Source organism: Cuculus canorus, chromosome 13, assembly GCF_017976375.1.
Source record: "Cuculus canorus isolate bCucCan1 chromosome 13, bCucCan1.pri, whole genome shotgun sequence".
Taxonomy (NCBI): Eukaryota; Metazoa; Chordata; class Aves; order Cuculiformes; family Cuculidae; genus Cuculus; species Cuculus canorus.
In genome coordinates this window covers 8,002,307-8,016,310 of record NC_071413.1, presented here as the reverse complement: position 1 = coordinate 8,016,310, position 14,004 = coordinate 8,002,307, and the positions used below count along the sequence as shown (strand labels likewise).

Genomic DNA, 14,004 nt, shown 5'->3' with positions numbered 1-14,004 from the left:
ATAAACTGGTAGTGAAGAAAGCTTAACTGTGATCATTTCATGTTCAGAAGATAATAAATTAGAGCCAATCTGTTAAGGCAATCAGTTAGTTATCAGAATATGTGAGATCTGAGCACCAATACAGTGACGATTTAAGCAATTGTTCTAAAAATTACAATTTCCTTCGATTACATAGCCCTGTGTACCCTTAGATTCCTGGAGATGACAGTATTCTTTTTTTACAGGCTATTTCAGGTATATGTTGATTTACTGAACTTGTTTTCTAAATTGGCTGGATCCAGGACTGTCCAGTATTCTGAGTATTCAGGATGCTATTTCTCAATTTAACCAGATGAAAATGATGCCTGTACTATTTCCCATTTTAGCTGAGTAGTTTCTCTGCAGGCTTTTCCAACAGCAGATATTTAAAGTGTAGACCACGCATGCCTTCCAGAAACACAGAGCAGCAAAACTAAAGTCTGAGCCTATAGGTCTGTCTTTTAAGCTTAGAGAGATTCCACTTCTTTCATACTTGTGTGACAGGCTGTAGAATCATGCCCAAGATTTACACAATCACTACTTTTTTGCCTTAGATTTCCCTTCTAAATTCATAGTTTCAGTTCAAAAGCTTTATACTGTTTTCTAAAGTCAATTTAGGTATTTTTATTCCTAATAGATATCCATTCCCCAGATTAAACCAATTTACTCAAAATTAGAAAATCAATGGAAGGGAATGAACATGCCTGCTTTCTCCAGTATCTTCCAAAGGTCAGTAGTGAGTCATGAAATAATGATACTGTCTCTATACAAGAAGTCTGGCCTCAATCGAACAGGTATTACAGCCTGGTAGTATATCCTGAAGGCAAGATCTGAGTTCCTCATGATTTTTAATAATAGTCAATTCAATACCTGTACTTTGAAGGTGACAAGGCAAGCTCCACACTTGTTGAAACTGCTAAGTAATTATTGTTGTTGCTGCAAATGCTGTATGTTTTATAGCGAAAATGTAGGACTGTGTAAAATTTTAATGCTAAACCCAGACATTATCAGCAGCTGAAGTCCAGCCTAATACTGTCTTGTCAGGTCAAAGGCTTGCGAAAAATTATTGCTTTCCATTTTTCACAAGATGTTCTGTGTTGTGCTCGGTTGTCTTTGTGGATTCTGCCTATTCTTCTTCCTGCTTATGTATATCTCGCGTCGAAAATGGTACTCATGCCTCCTTTTTTGTCTGTCATTAGCCATTCATGGTTAAAGATGTGTAACTTCTATTTTTAACTGTAGTAGCAGTTTTTAGGGACATCAGCCTAATGATCCTATTCTGAACAATTCTGTGTACCAATGTAAACTCTATAAATAACTGTTATGTATTTCTATGTAGCTCATGAAATTGAATTATTATAAAAGAATTGTCTGCATCAGGTAGAGACCAGAGTAACATCTGGAGGAGGAAATGTCTGTAGCTACTGCTTAGGGAATAAGGTATCTGTATATCACCAGGTTTGAAGAAATGCCTTTCAGGATATGGGGAAGCTGGTGGGCAGGAACATTAGCCACTCACCTGTAGGATATCAATTGATCTTGGTGCCTTATTGTTGTTATATTTTCTTTAGTGAACCTGTGTAGATCTTAAATGTTTTGACTATTTATCATATTCTTCTATGAAGTGTGTTGTAGTAACATGGGACAAAGAAACAATCTTACCCTTGAAAGCCATGCAAGTAGGTGCGCACCATCAGAGGACAAAAACTGTAGATAGGGGCATTGAGTTATTGTTGGACAAAGGCTGTGCGAAACAGTATTTGTGAGTGAGAGAGCAATGGTTTTACCTCCTCAGTACTTTTACTGATATCTCAGTAGAGAATGTATTATATTAGACTTGCATAGAAAACAGCAAACTTTTTATCAATGTTTTCCATTGCTTGGAAAATGGATACTGAACAGCTGAGCTGATCCATTTTGATGACTGGGATTTGAGTCAGCAGTATCTGCAGTTAACTGGGTGTAGTTCATAAAGGTACACGTGGAGTTTATATGGGGAGGGCAGGGAAGCAAAGGAAAGGTGCATTTCTGCTAGGAAATTCCACAGCTCCAGGAACTGCAAAAATTGGCCTTGGTGAATCTGATTATTCATGACTGCCAATTTAAATCAATGGCTTCTCCTAGATTTTACTTAGAGTTTAAATTAGGTCAATTACCTGTGATTTTTTTGTCTTTTGCTAGCTCTACTTATCTTCTACTTGAATCTTAAAAATGAGTACCAGTCAAAAGTGGATTATTAGTTGCTCCTTGTAGTTGTACTGTTTAAAACTACTAGCCCTAGAATCCAATTAAGAAGCTGAATTAAAGTGAAAACTTCTCTAGAATGGCTCTGGAATAGGGAGAAAACTGTCTCTTGTTAATCATTTGTATATGAACCAGAGGTTGATATAAACTTATTTTAAAACATATTAAAACACTGATTAAAATTACTTACATTCTCCATCTCTTTTAGCAAGTTTTAGATTGGATCTTGATGCTTTTGGGAAACTTTCTATTTCATTTAAGACACATTAACAGAATATACGCTGTTTGGGGTTTCGTTGCTTATTTAAGTGTCACTTCTTTCATGTTTCTGTATCTGAGGGAACAGGAGACTGGGAGTATTGCCCAGCAGGAGATACTGAGATGTGGAGATAAAAGGCATCTGGCAGGTTTGCATGTAGTGTATTGTCTTCATTATTTTTCCATGTTTCAACATTTTCAGAAAATTTTCTTCAGCATGTCTTCAAAAATTCTTGTTTCAGTGTAAAGAATGAAAATACAGCCATCTACTCTAAAGCAAAATAAATTGTGGCCACCTAGAGATCACAGGTTTTAGAATCTGTTAAATATGTGTAGGAGAATGTTAGCATGCATAAGTAAATATCTAGGTTAATAATAATTTATAGAGATTAAAATTAAATAAAACATTTTTATGATAATACTTAACAGTTGAAAGTTAATTCTAAGCAGATACTTGTAAAATAAGACAAAATTTAAAAGAAAAGAAAAAAGCAGGAGTTAACTTGCAGCTGGTGAACCTCAACTGTGCATCTGCTTGGTCTTTCAGTTACCCAGAGTCAACATAAAATGAAGACAATTTTGTTAAATCCCTATAAGCCATCAAAATTTCTTCTTCTGTGACTGGCATTTACTAGGTGTTTCGCTAAACTGAGAATTTGGAGATGGGAATGCTCCCTGGGTCATTAAATGATGTCATCTTCAAAGGCTTTTCCAAAGCTTTTCTGTGTATCAGGCAGCAGAAAGAATATGTAAGGTGAAAGGCATCACTCTCTTTAATAGTGTTTTCTATTCTTGTACTGGCTAGAAACAGAAAGGTTGTCTTAGGTCTTTTCTTGGAGTTGCCTGTCCATTTCCAGGGTCCAAAACCTTTATTTTTTTAACTTTGGTTGTAATTGGATGGGTGTTTGATTTAGAACAAATGGGGGTCAGCAAGTGTTTTGGAAATATTTCCATACCATAGTATCACCTACAAAAGCATTAGGAAAAAATAGTCATTCTCTCCAGCATGCAGAAAAATATCTGTAAGAATACCACAGTTTACATTCAGCGAGCTGCTGGGTGTTTTGATTTTGATTGACATCTGCTAAGGGAAACAGAGTACTTCACGCCTCCAAGGAAAGACTTAGTGCCGGGCAGGATTTGTATGGCCTGAATCTACCCGAGTGTTTTTATTCATAAATCTTTCAGATTCAAAATTGTTTCCAAAATTGCATGATCCTCAGGGTTTGCAGCAAAACTCAGATAGTTTCGCAAATAACATCCATTTTCGTTTTCAGAAGGCAGGTAAGGACATATTTTTGAAGATCAATGTGGTGGGGTTTTTTTTCTTGTGGGAGTTAGGCATCCTTGAATGCGTCAGCAATAAAGATTGAAGAGTGTTAGGGGGCAAATTATACCTCCAGTTATCCGTTTGAGAATATGTTTTGATTCATAAATTCAGAGGAGAAGAATGCCCTCTATCAAAGCGTATGGTCTAAATGACCTAAAATAGAGCACAACAGGGCAGGATGGGCAGGAGAGAAAGAAGGGGACAAGAATCAAAAAAAAAAAAGGGAAAGAAACCTTGAGGAAATGTTCTGAATTTTATATTTCAGGGATGCAAAGTCCACTTCAAAGCGAAACTTCCCTGCAGTGAAAAAAACCCTAATGCTTCTCATGCATAGAAGGAGAAAACACTAGTACAGTCAACTCTTAAATTTCTTTTATGGGTCAGTAATCAGTTTTTTTGCTTACTCACAATGCTGTTTTGCCAGTGTAAAGGACCCCTCTGCTCTGCAGGAAAGTAGCTGTACGATATTTATGAATTTTATATGACTAAAGTACTATAAGAAATCTGCCACTCCTTAAGTGAAATATCTACCTTGCTTCTTGCAGTTTGAGGATGAGTATGCTTTCGCTTTTAATAGCAACTCCTGTGCTTAATTTGAATTGAAGTCAACAAATAGTTTGAAACACCTCAACATGCTGGACTATATGCTCTCACATTTGTTTTTTAAACACCTCTTCTCAAGAAAAGCAATTTAAGTCCTCTGTAATTCTGAGAAACCCTGGGCTAGTTTCAGTTAAATGAATGTTCTCCAGGCAGACCGATACCTAATGTGTCTGTGCAAGCCACAACACTATTTCAGTAAGCAAGAGTTATGTTCTGTAGCCATTTGAACCAATCTTGGTGCATCAATCTACCATTATTTGTGGCATATATATCTTTCCCTCTCTTTATTACTTGGAAACATGGAGCCGAAATCCATATGCCATGAACAATAAGAAATCTGGAGTTACGTTACACCATCCTGCTCGTGTTTCTGCGAATTGCTTGCAATTATGTAATAGGTGGCTGAGCCTCCTGCTTAACTGGATGGCTCTAAGCTTTAAACAACAACTGCAACAAAAAGCAGTGTATAACAACTAGCAAATGTCCATTCCTATCCATACATTGATGAATGACTGCGCAGTGGATAGCAATTTTTCGAGTCAATAGTGGCCCACTGATACATATTCACCAATACACTGCCTGCGTGAAGCAATGAATGCCTGCATAAATGTTCTTTACAGTATTCAGCTGGTTCTGCTGTGATAAGTAAATCATAGCATTTTTGTTGATAGGGCTCAAGTTCTCTGGAGGGGTAGCAGAACGAAATAGAAAAAGCATGTCCACTTCTGCACATGGACACTACCCTCTTTATCCATATTTTCCATTTTGGAGATATGTGTCTTAGGCAGTCAATATACTTATTACTTACTCGATCTAAATGCAAATGTTGAACCAACAGTGCACTCTCATTTTTAATGAAAAGATATTAATCTTTTCAGCAAATGCATTCCACATTTGATCTTCATATTAACCTCTAAAATATTCATATTTACAGTGATTGTGGGAAAACGTATACCTTGGAGCATATCAGCTCTCAGTTAGAATAATTGTATCATTTTGTCTTGTCTTCTCTGACAGAATTCCCACTTGCACATTTTTAACCTGTTTTGCAATATAGTAAATTCCATAGCTGGACCTCAATTTCTACGGTTTGGATTTTTTTAGTGACAAGTATGGCAATAGCTCATATTTCTTTTCTGCCCAACAAGCAAGATAAACAAGGCGTTAAACCTTTTCCCTTGACTAATGCATTCCTTATGCTATCGTTTCTGATGTCTGTAATTCTTAGGAGCAGTGGGTCTTCAGTTAGCGAAAAAGTGGTAGGTCTCCAGTCTCTTTTTCAGAGATTATTCCGTGACCCATTTTATCTCAAATATTAGAAAAGTAAAAAAAATGGGGATAAGAAGCCTTCCAGTTATAACACTGGCTTACAAACTCTTCTGATTTGAGCAAATAGACGATGAAAGGGGCTGGTTAGTGAGAAGTAAACTCACTTAAAGTTATGTTTATGATGAATTTCCCAGCATTTGGGCCTAAGTGTCTGCAGTGAGAATCTCTTTTTACTACGTGTACCAGTAATTCTTAGTTTCTATCATGGTTTTTTTATGAGAAACCCACTTTTGAATCTTGAAAGAGGCTGTGCAAAAGAGGTAAACAAAAGTAAAAATTATATGTCAAAGTCTAAGGAGTAACATTCAGCTTAAGAATTGTAAAGGTTACAACTGCCAGAATATTTGAAAAATTGTTCATTTAAAAAAGTCTGATTTGCATAAAGTTGTAGAGGCAGAATTTCTGCAAATCTTTTATTACGTTGTTATTATCTGTGTCTACTTCCATTTAATTCAAGGAATGGTTTGATAGTCAGATTTTGCTTAATAGAAGAATAATTATCTCTGAAAATAATGGGAACCAGATTTTCTTTTCTATAAATATCTATCAGAGATTAACATATCACTTCTCAAACCTCACAAACAGTCATTTAAGCTGACGCTTTCTGGAGAGTGACTATATTGCCAAGATCAGAAGGCAGATGAATCACTGAATGGATTCTTCGCAACAATGAGCACAACATGACAGAATCCTACCTCTAGGAAAAAAAAAAATCATTAGGTGAACAAAGGCATTTCCTTTCTTTGTAAATGAAAGGTTCACTGACTAAGCTACTCCTTATACTCTGTCTGGCATTTACTTTTCCCACTCGGAATGAGCATGACTCACTCAAATGATTGCTGGAGCGCTTTTCAGGCTCTTGTATCGGCTCCTCTGTGTGGGTGGTTGAGACTACAGCAGCTTTTCCTTCTTATTTTTGAACTCTGGCTCATTGATAACAACTTTGTAGGTAGAAATCCCTGCTATTTTGGCTTCACTGCCTCCCGTGGCAGATATTTTGCGATCCTCTAGATATGTCACTCATCTAAACACCATGAATTTCTCTAACACTGATTTATTGCGCAGAGATTTAATAAACAATATTCAACACACTTAGAGTGACACAAAGCACGATACCAGCTGCTCATATACTTTGAATAAAGCTAATAACTCTAATGTTATATTTTTTTTTGGCTAGAGTTTCTTTATTTAAGAAAAATGATAGTAATATTAGCTCTATGGATCTTTAGATGTTAAAATCCCACTGTGACAAATCAATATCTAAGAGGGGGGAAGAAGTGGTAAACTTCAAGTGGAAGATAGCACATACTACAAAGAGCCTGATGGTCACTAAAATTCAGCTAAAATGGAAGACAGTAAAACTTGGAAATTCCAGATTGGAAATGTACCATCCACTTTGAAAGTGCCTGGGGCAGCGGTTTCAGTTTAGGAGACAGAGGATTGGAAGGGCCAAAAGGTGAGAAAAATCTGAAAATTTCTCACTGCCGATGTTTTTCAGACCTTTCTTAGGGCCAAGGAATTGACTACAAAATCTAGAAGTCTATCTCTAATGATTAATCTAAATACACTCTCTTTTTTTCTTGCATATATCCCTAGTTTCCAAACAGGTTTTGCTGTCTGCATAAGACTAACTCCTTGCTGTAGAAATAGGAAGGATGTATCACAGTTAACGCTTGAAAAAAATCTCTTTTGCGTTTCCTGTCTTAAAAGTTTGATTTTTGCATCAAGTATCAATATTTTCAGACTGCTCAGTGCTTAAGAGAGCAAAAAGAAAAACATCTGGTAGTAGCCAGTTTACAACCAGCATGACTCAAGTGGAGTTAGTACTGAAAAGTAAATGGAATTACTTCAAAGTCACTATAGGGATAATTGCTAAGGTATATCAGAGCTGCAGCTCAGTGTGCTTGGGACTCTACAGGAGTTACCCCAGAGATGCCTCAAGATAAAAAGCTTTGTGTGCTTCAATCTCAAAATTAATCACTATTCTTTCTTTCCTGAAAATACAAAAAAGCTTTGGAAACTAAGTGATTAACAGCTCTACCTTTAGTCAAGAGCAAACACACACTCTTTATTGTGACAATAATGAATGCATAACCCTAATGTTGTTGGAAATTCACCAAACATATACATCTGTATACTGATGTATAAATAAATATAAGAAACCCCTTAGATTAATATTTAATACTGAAAAAAGGATCTAGATATAAAACTGTGGTTTGCGTCTAGATTCCTTAACTATTTTTTTTTGAACATAAAAGAGGTATCATTAAATACGTATAAGGCTATTTTCAGTGTTCTGCTAGCGTAGTTCAGGCTTCCCATTGCTATTATTGTGGTATAATTCCTCTGGAATCAATAGGATGTTACTTTTGATTCCCCAAATACCAATAAGGTAGCAGGTTCATGTTCCTTGTTTTATTTTCACTTACTTTTATCTTTTTGTTTTCTAATGACCTTCTATTTTTAGAATGTATACAGCAAAAATTATTAAAATATGCTCTTTTGTAGAAGATTTTATCTTGCTATCATCAATGAGAAAATTCTTTCTCTCCAAATTCTGCCTAGAACCTATCCTTTGTGCTGGAACGTCTAATTACAATAACATAAATTAAAATGTGGGGGAAGAGGGCATCAGCTTTTACTCCGAGTGCAATTTTATTCCTTTTTCTTCTCTGAAGCATTAGGTAGCATTTCTCTGTTTAGTTGTGTCAACATCCTGTAGACCTTAGTCTGTACTATGGAGTTATATAAAACTCTATTCAAGGTTAAAAAGAAAACACTCTTAGACTATGTAAATAACATTAGTTTTTAGTTTTCTGCTCATAGGCCCAGTAAATCAATTAAAAGGTAATCTGAAAAGGCACAATGTGTGAATAATGTTGGTATATTTGATTGAATTATACCTTTTAGTTCTTAGACAGATAAACACATGTAAATACACAGAAATAGCCTGAAGGAACACACCAGTGAAGAGTTCTGGACTTGGATAAATCGTTGATTTAAGCACATAGACTTATGTTAATCAAATTCTATTCTGCTGCTCTTTTGGCCTAAAGAATCCATTACTGTTTCACCTGTATTACATTCATGCAACTTTTTGCCTATTTGTTTTTCATTTTCATATGTAAAGCAAAGTGTGAAAATTGAAATCTTAATTCAAATACAGCTCAAATATCCCAGAGAGACTAACGACAGCCTTTAAATGTTTTTAGTTGTAAACATTGGACATTACATCCATATTATAGTATATGTAAATATTTCGGAAGATCAAAATCTAAAGTATAAATGAAGTCATCCAATCATGTAGTTGATTACTACAGAACTAAAGAAGTTCAATCTGCCCCAGAAAGGCTTGCCTTTTCTTTATATACTTTATACACTTTTGATATGGCTATGAAAGTTCTCAAAATGATTCATTTTGGCTTGCTGGAAGATCACTGAATTCTCTATGATCAAAATGCTGCTGCTCATGGATATAATTCAGTTTTGCTGATTACTTTTTACAGTTTGTTTTAATTTGACTTATGTCAAGGATTCTTTTTTTTATTTCTTGGAAAGAAAATCCATAAAGCACTACTCTCCCTGCAGAACCAAATGTAAACTGACTCCTTCAAGATCATATACAAATCACTCTTAAGGGAAGATACTGCTCACTCAGAAAAGTGATTTCTAAGCACTTTAAGTTTGTGCCATATTTTAGTACCATCTTCAAGCATATACCTCCAACCAAAATATGAATTCTGCCTTGTAGTTTGATGGTACCACGTAGTAATATTTATGAATGTTGACTTTCCTTTTTTGACATACAACATATGATGACTTCAGACTGTGATGCCTGACACTGCTCATGGAATGGTTTTTAGAATATAGGACCACAACCTGCCTTAGATGAGACGTTATTTTCAGTACAAGAAGTTAATATCTTTGCCACCTTAATTTTTATTCATAGTATTTATAGTAGGATGTTGTCTTTCATGAAGTATGAAAGTACAATTAGAGGGATCAGGCAACATATATGCTACAAATAAAAGCGTTTTAGTGCTTGTAGGGGAGGAGAGTCTTTGAAATGGGGGATAATTACACTGAGAGTCACGAGGGACATTTAGACTGCGATGGGAAAGAGGCCTTAGAATCTGGCCTTTGCTTCTGCAGTGAAGAGCAGGGGAAGTAAATTTTGTTCCAAATGTATTTCAATTTAATAAACATCTGTCATGTATATTTAAAACTGCCATTTCAGGATTGTAATTATATCATCTGAAAATAAGTCCTCTTCAAAAGAGAACTGAAGTGACAGGCTGAAGAAAATGAAACATGATGTTGCTCATTCTCCTTTCATCCTAGAGCTAAAATTTAAATTAATTTTCTTCTTGTCAGAAAGTATTTTAATTGGAAATGATTTTTGATTGCAGTTTTCAGAGGAATGAGATTTTTCTACTCTGTGTGTATGGAACTTGTTCAGTGTCTCCATAATATTTTCCTAAATTAATTATTTGCAGATATTTTAAATAGCTGACAGCTGAACTAGTAATTCTAAAGAAAGTTTAAAAAAAATTAAAAACAGGTAAATGAAAAGATTTTTACTTTTGCTTTGTTCTTCAGCACCTTTGCGTGCAGCCATGTTGTGTTTGTTGCTATAGTTACCTGCCTGTCTGGAGAAATGAATATTTGGTATTAGCATTAACCAGGCTGTAAAAATTAGATATGCTACTTTAGTTCAATTTAGGTTTATCACAATTTTTTTTTACAGCTGAATATCCTGTAAAAATGTTGAAGGAAAGTTATGGAGCCATAATCTTAAGGGATGTACAAGTCTCTATAGCCCTGTAGGTTCATTCACTTTCATTCCACAGTTCTCTGATGAATTAAAAGATCCTAATTAAATTTCCTTCCAATATACTCTCACTTTCGGCTTTAGGCTCTCCTATAAAAGGAGTTTCTCCTTAACCTCAGTATCACAGAGGACAGCCGTAGTCATGCCAAGGCCATCACAGATAGTGACTTTCTGTGCTGAAGCAGAATAAGCAATAAGTCAGCCTGTAAGGGATAAAATATCAGTGTTAAGCCTAATATCTCACTGCCAAATTGCTTCTGATTTGATGTCATGCTTTTTGACACTCTTTGGCCATCACCAGAGAGTGAAGCACCAGGAGGTGTTCTAAATACAACTCTAAATTACCATCCAGGTAACAACTCGGTGGAAGTTGCACATCAGAGAGGAAAAATGTATACAGATGGATAAAAAGAACATGAGAGTCTATTACAAAGATTACAAGATTGGAGCAGTTGCTACTTTAATATTTACCTCAGCGTTGGCACTTGACTGCATGGATGAAACTCTTGCAGAATGAGAGACTTAAGGAAAAACATATCTCTGAGACATGTTTTCATGCAATTCTATCTCAGTCATGAGAAGTGACGGAAGTCTTGTAACTGCAGTTGTCTTTAATTACCCTAATTCAGAAGTTTCTGAATCATCTCTGTGTATTTTCACTAATTTACCCTTGGTGAAAGGCAAAACTTAGAGAAGAGACAGACTGAAGGGAGATCAGTTTCCCTAGAGGATTTCTGCCATGAATGATAGATAGTAAGTGCTGAAATGAGAGCATGAGTTTTTCAGGTGAATTTGTCAAAAGTGTACCTCTAATACTTGGAAGTCCAGAGATGTTCACTAATGTGATTAAACGTTTGAGAATACAAGACAGTAAAATCTGTGCTTATGGTAGTAAAAGACTGATTTAGGTTTTGCTGAGGTAACTGGGAAGTTGTCTCTGTTGATTCTCGTGGCAGACTTTGTCGATAATCACGAATTTTAAGCATTGTCACTTCTAGAGACAGACACTCTCTGAAAAACATGCAGTTAACTTTCAGAAAATTCAGTTACTTAAACAAAGCTGAGCTGAAATGTTAGGAAATTAATTCTGCTTTAGCTCAAACCAAACCAAAACCCAGTATAGAGAGGGCATTTAACAGTGGTGCTCCAAAATTTTCAACACCAGAGCAAACAAAAAACAATAAAGTTTCAAGAGTTATACTCCATTTCATCGAGGAGCAGAACAGCAGATAAGGCTGGCAAAACACTTTTACCTCAGTGGGTAGCAGTTGTACTGTATCTGAGATTGTACTGCCACTCTGAATTCACTGCACATGATCTGGCTGTGTAAAGCACATTGATTTCCTCCTGTTTAAAGAATGACACAGTTTACCTTGTGAAAAAATGTCCTCAGTGCTATGTCATCACCGACAATATGGCTCTACTTCCCCAGAGAATAAGAAGAGGAATTTGTTTCTTACATAGTAGAAAATTCCACTAGCAATAGCCTCAAGCCTGCAGTGGATTTTCCATCTTGCCTTATTTATTGAGGGGATGGAAGACAGAAAATTCAGTGAGATTTTGGAATATAAATTAAGAATTTAGATGACGTTTTGATGAAATAGATAAGCAGAAGATGCCTTTTGCTATAGTTGAAGCAAAGCCTGTCTTTTCCAATCCTATCCAGGGAAAATATATTACATAGTATCATTCAGACTATTACTGATAAGTGTAATGGATCAAACATAATGTTCTAAGTTTCAATAAATAGTTGTGAGAAAGGTAACTTTCTAAAAGCTTTCCTATTTTCTGTACAGCCCATCTCAGAAAATAATAGACAGTATCTTTAAAACAAATTGTACAATGTACTGCGGAAAACATACTGCAATATTTTATATAATTTTAAACATATTTTTCACTCTGTTGTAAATATTGGGGAAAACTGGAAGATTGTGTTGTGGCATATTGCATATAAATATTTTCTATTCATACACAGGCATAACAGTAACCACTCAAAGATATGATAGCTGATTTAAGACTTGTTGGCAAAAAGGAATCTGTTCCAATAGAAAGTAAAGGCTAAGAAATGAATAGTTGATCTTGTAGGAAAGTAATGAGTGGAGAAGGAAATGAGCAGCAAATATAAGTTGTTCAAGAATTTCTGAACTGCCTCACAGTGCCTAATTTAGGCTGTTGAGCAAGATGTGCTCTTGTATAGTCAGTGAGGAAAGGGCAGTTTGGATCTTAGACCTGTTGCATAGTCCCTTATAAACTCCTGTTCCTCTCCACTGACATGTGGTAAGCCAGACTATGCTTTAAAATGTTAGATGGCGTGAGCCCTCTCCTCCCAGTCGTGAGGGGTAAGGGAATGCTCTTATCAACTATCACGAAGAAAAACATCATGGGAAGAGTTGGGGAATAAAAGCCATGAGGACAAATTCTGTTTTGCATGATCATATCCTCTTTCCAGAACACTGCTCTGTGGCTCTTTTACTATCATGAAAATATCTGGAGAGGTACAGTTATGTGTATTCGAAATCTCAGTCACATGAATTCAGTTGAAAATAATTCCAGGATTTTCTTCTTCATTTTGGCTTCTAGCTCAGTGTATGTTTGAAACTCTGAAAAGAGCAAAGATTTTACTTTGCTGGTACATGGTTTATATTGTTTAATAGCAATCTCTGTCATAGCAGAAAAGAATAGGAACATCCTTACCACATAAAAGTCAATGCTTCATCTCCAAAGAGCCTCAACTAGTCGCATAATTCATGAGTTTTCCTTTTGTCTACTTGTGAAAGATTCATGAACACTTGTGCTACTGTCTATATCCATCTAGTTCTTCAATAACGTGAATTAAGAAGTTGCTGTTCTTGTTCCCTTTTTGTTGTTGAATGCTCTTCTCAAGTTGCTAGGCTGGGACCTGGTTAATGCAGAACCATCCATTTCTGCATTCCCTTTCCAGATTCTACAGTAAACGCATGCTGATGTTGGCAGAGAGTGACCAAAAAAAGCACAACTAAGATTTATTTCTTTGTTCAGCCCTTTCCTGCAGTAGGTAAAACCTCAAATGGCCTATCTACACATCTACCGTTTCCTGGGTAATCCATCTCTAGAAACAATCTTTCATAGGTATAATTATCTCCTTGGGAGGACCAGAGACTCCTGTGCTGGTGCACACTGATTTATTCCTCTGCTAATCCTTGTGTGTTTGGCAACAGAACATTGCGGTAGCCGCTACATTAGAAATTTATGCCTTGAAATCACTGGATGGCTGAGAACAGAATAAAAAAAAGATTGGCTTTGAACTATTTATCTTAAAGCTATTTTCTCATCTGCTTCTATTTATTTCACTTTTTCTTCTAAAGTTCTAGTCCAATAAATAATATCTTTTCAGTGGCTCTCACTTTCTGAT

The 14,004-nt window shown here is 35.8% G+C and overlaps 1 protein-coding gene across 2 annotated transcripts in view; it reads left to right on the top strand.

Moving 5' to 3' along the window:
- The window catches only part of CDH13 (cadherin 13), a 478,464-nt gene that overhangs the window by 331,034 nt on the left and 133,426 nt on the right, over positions 1 to 14,004 (top strand). The gene's annotated exons all lie outside the window — the stretch shown is intronic.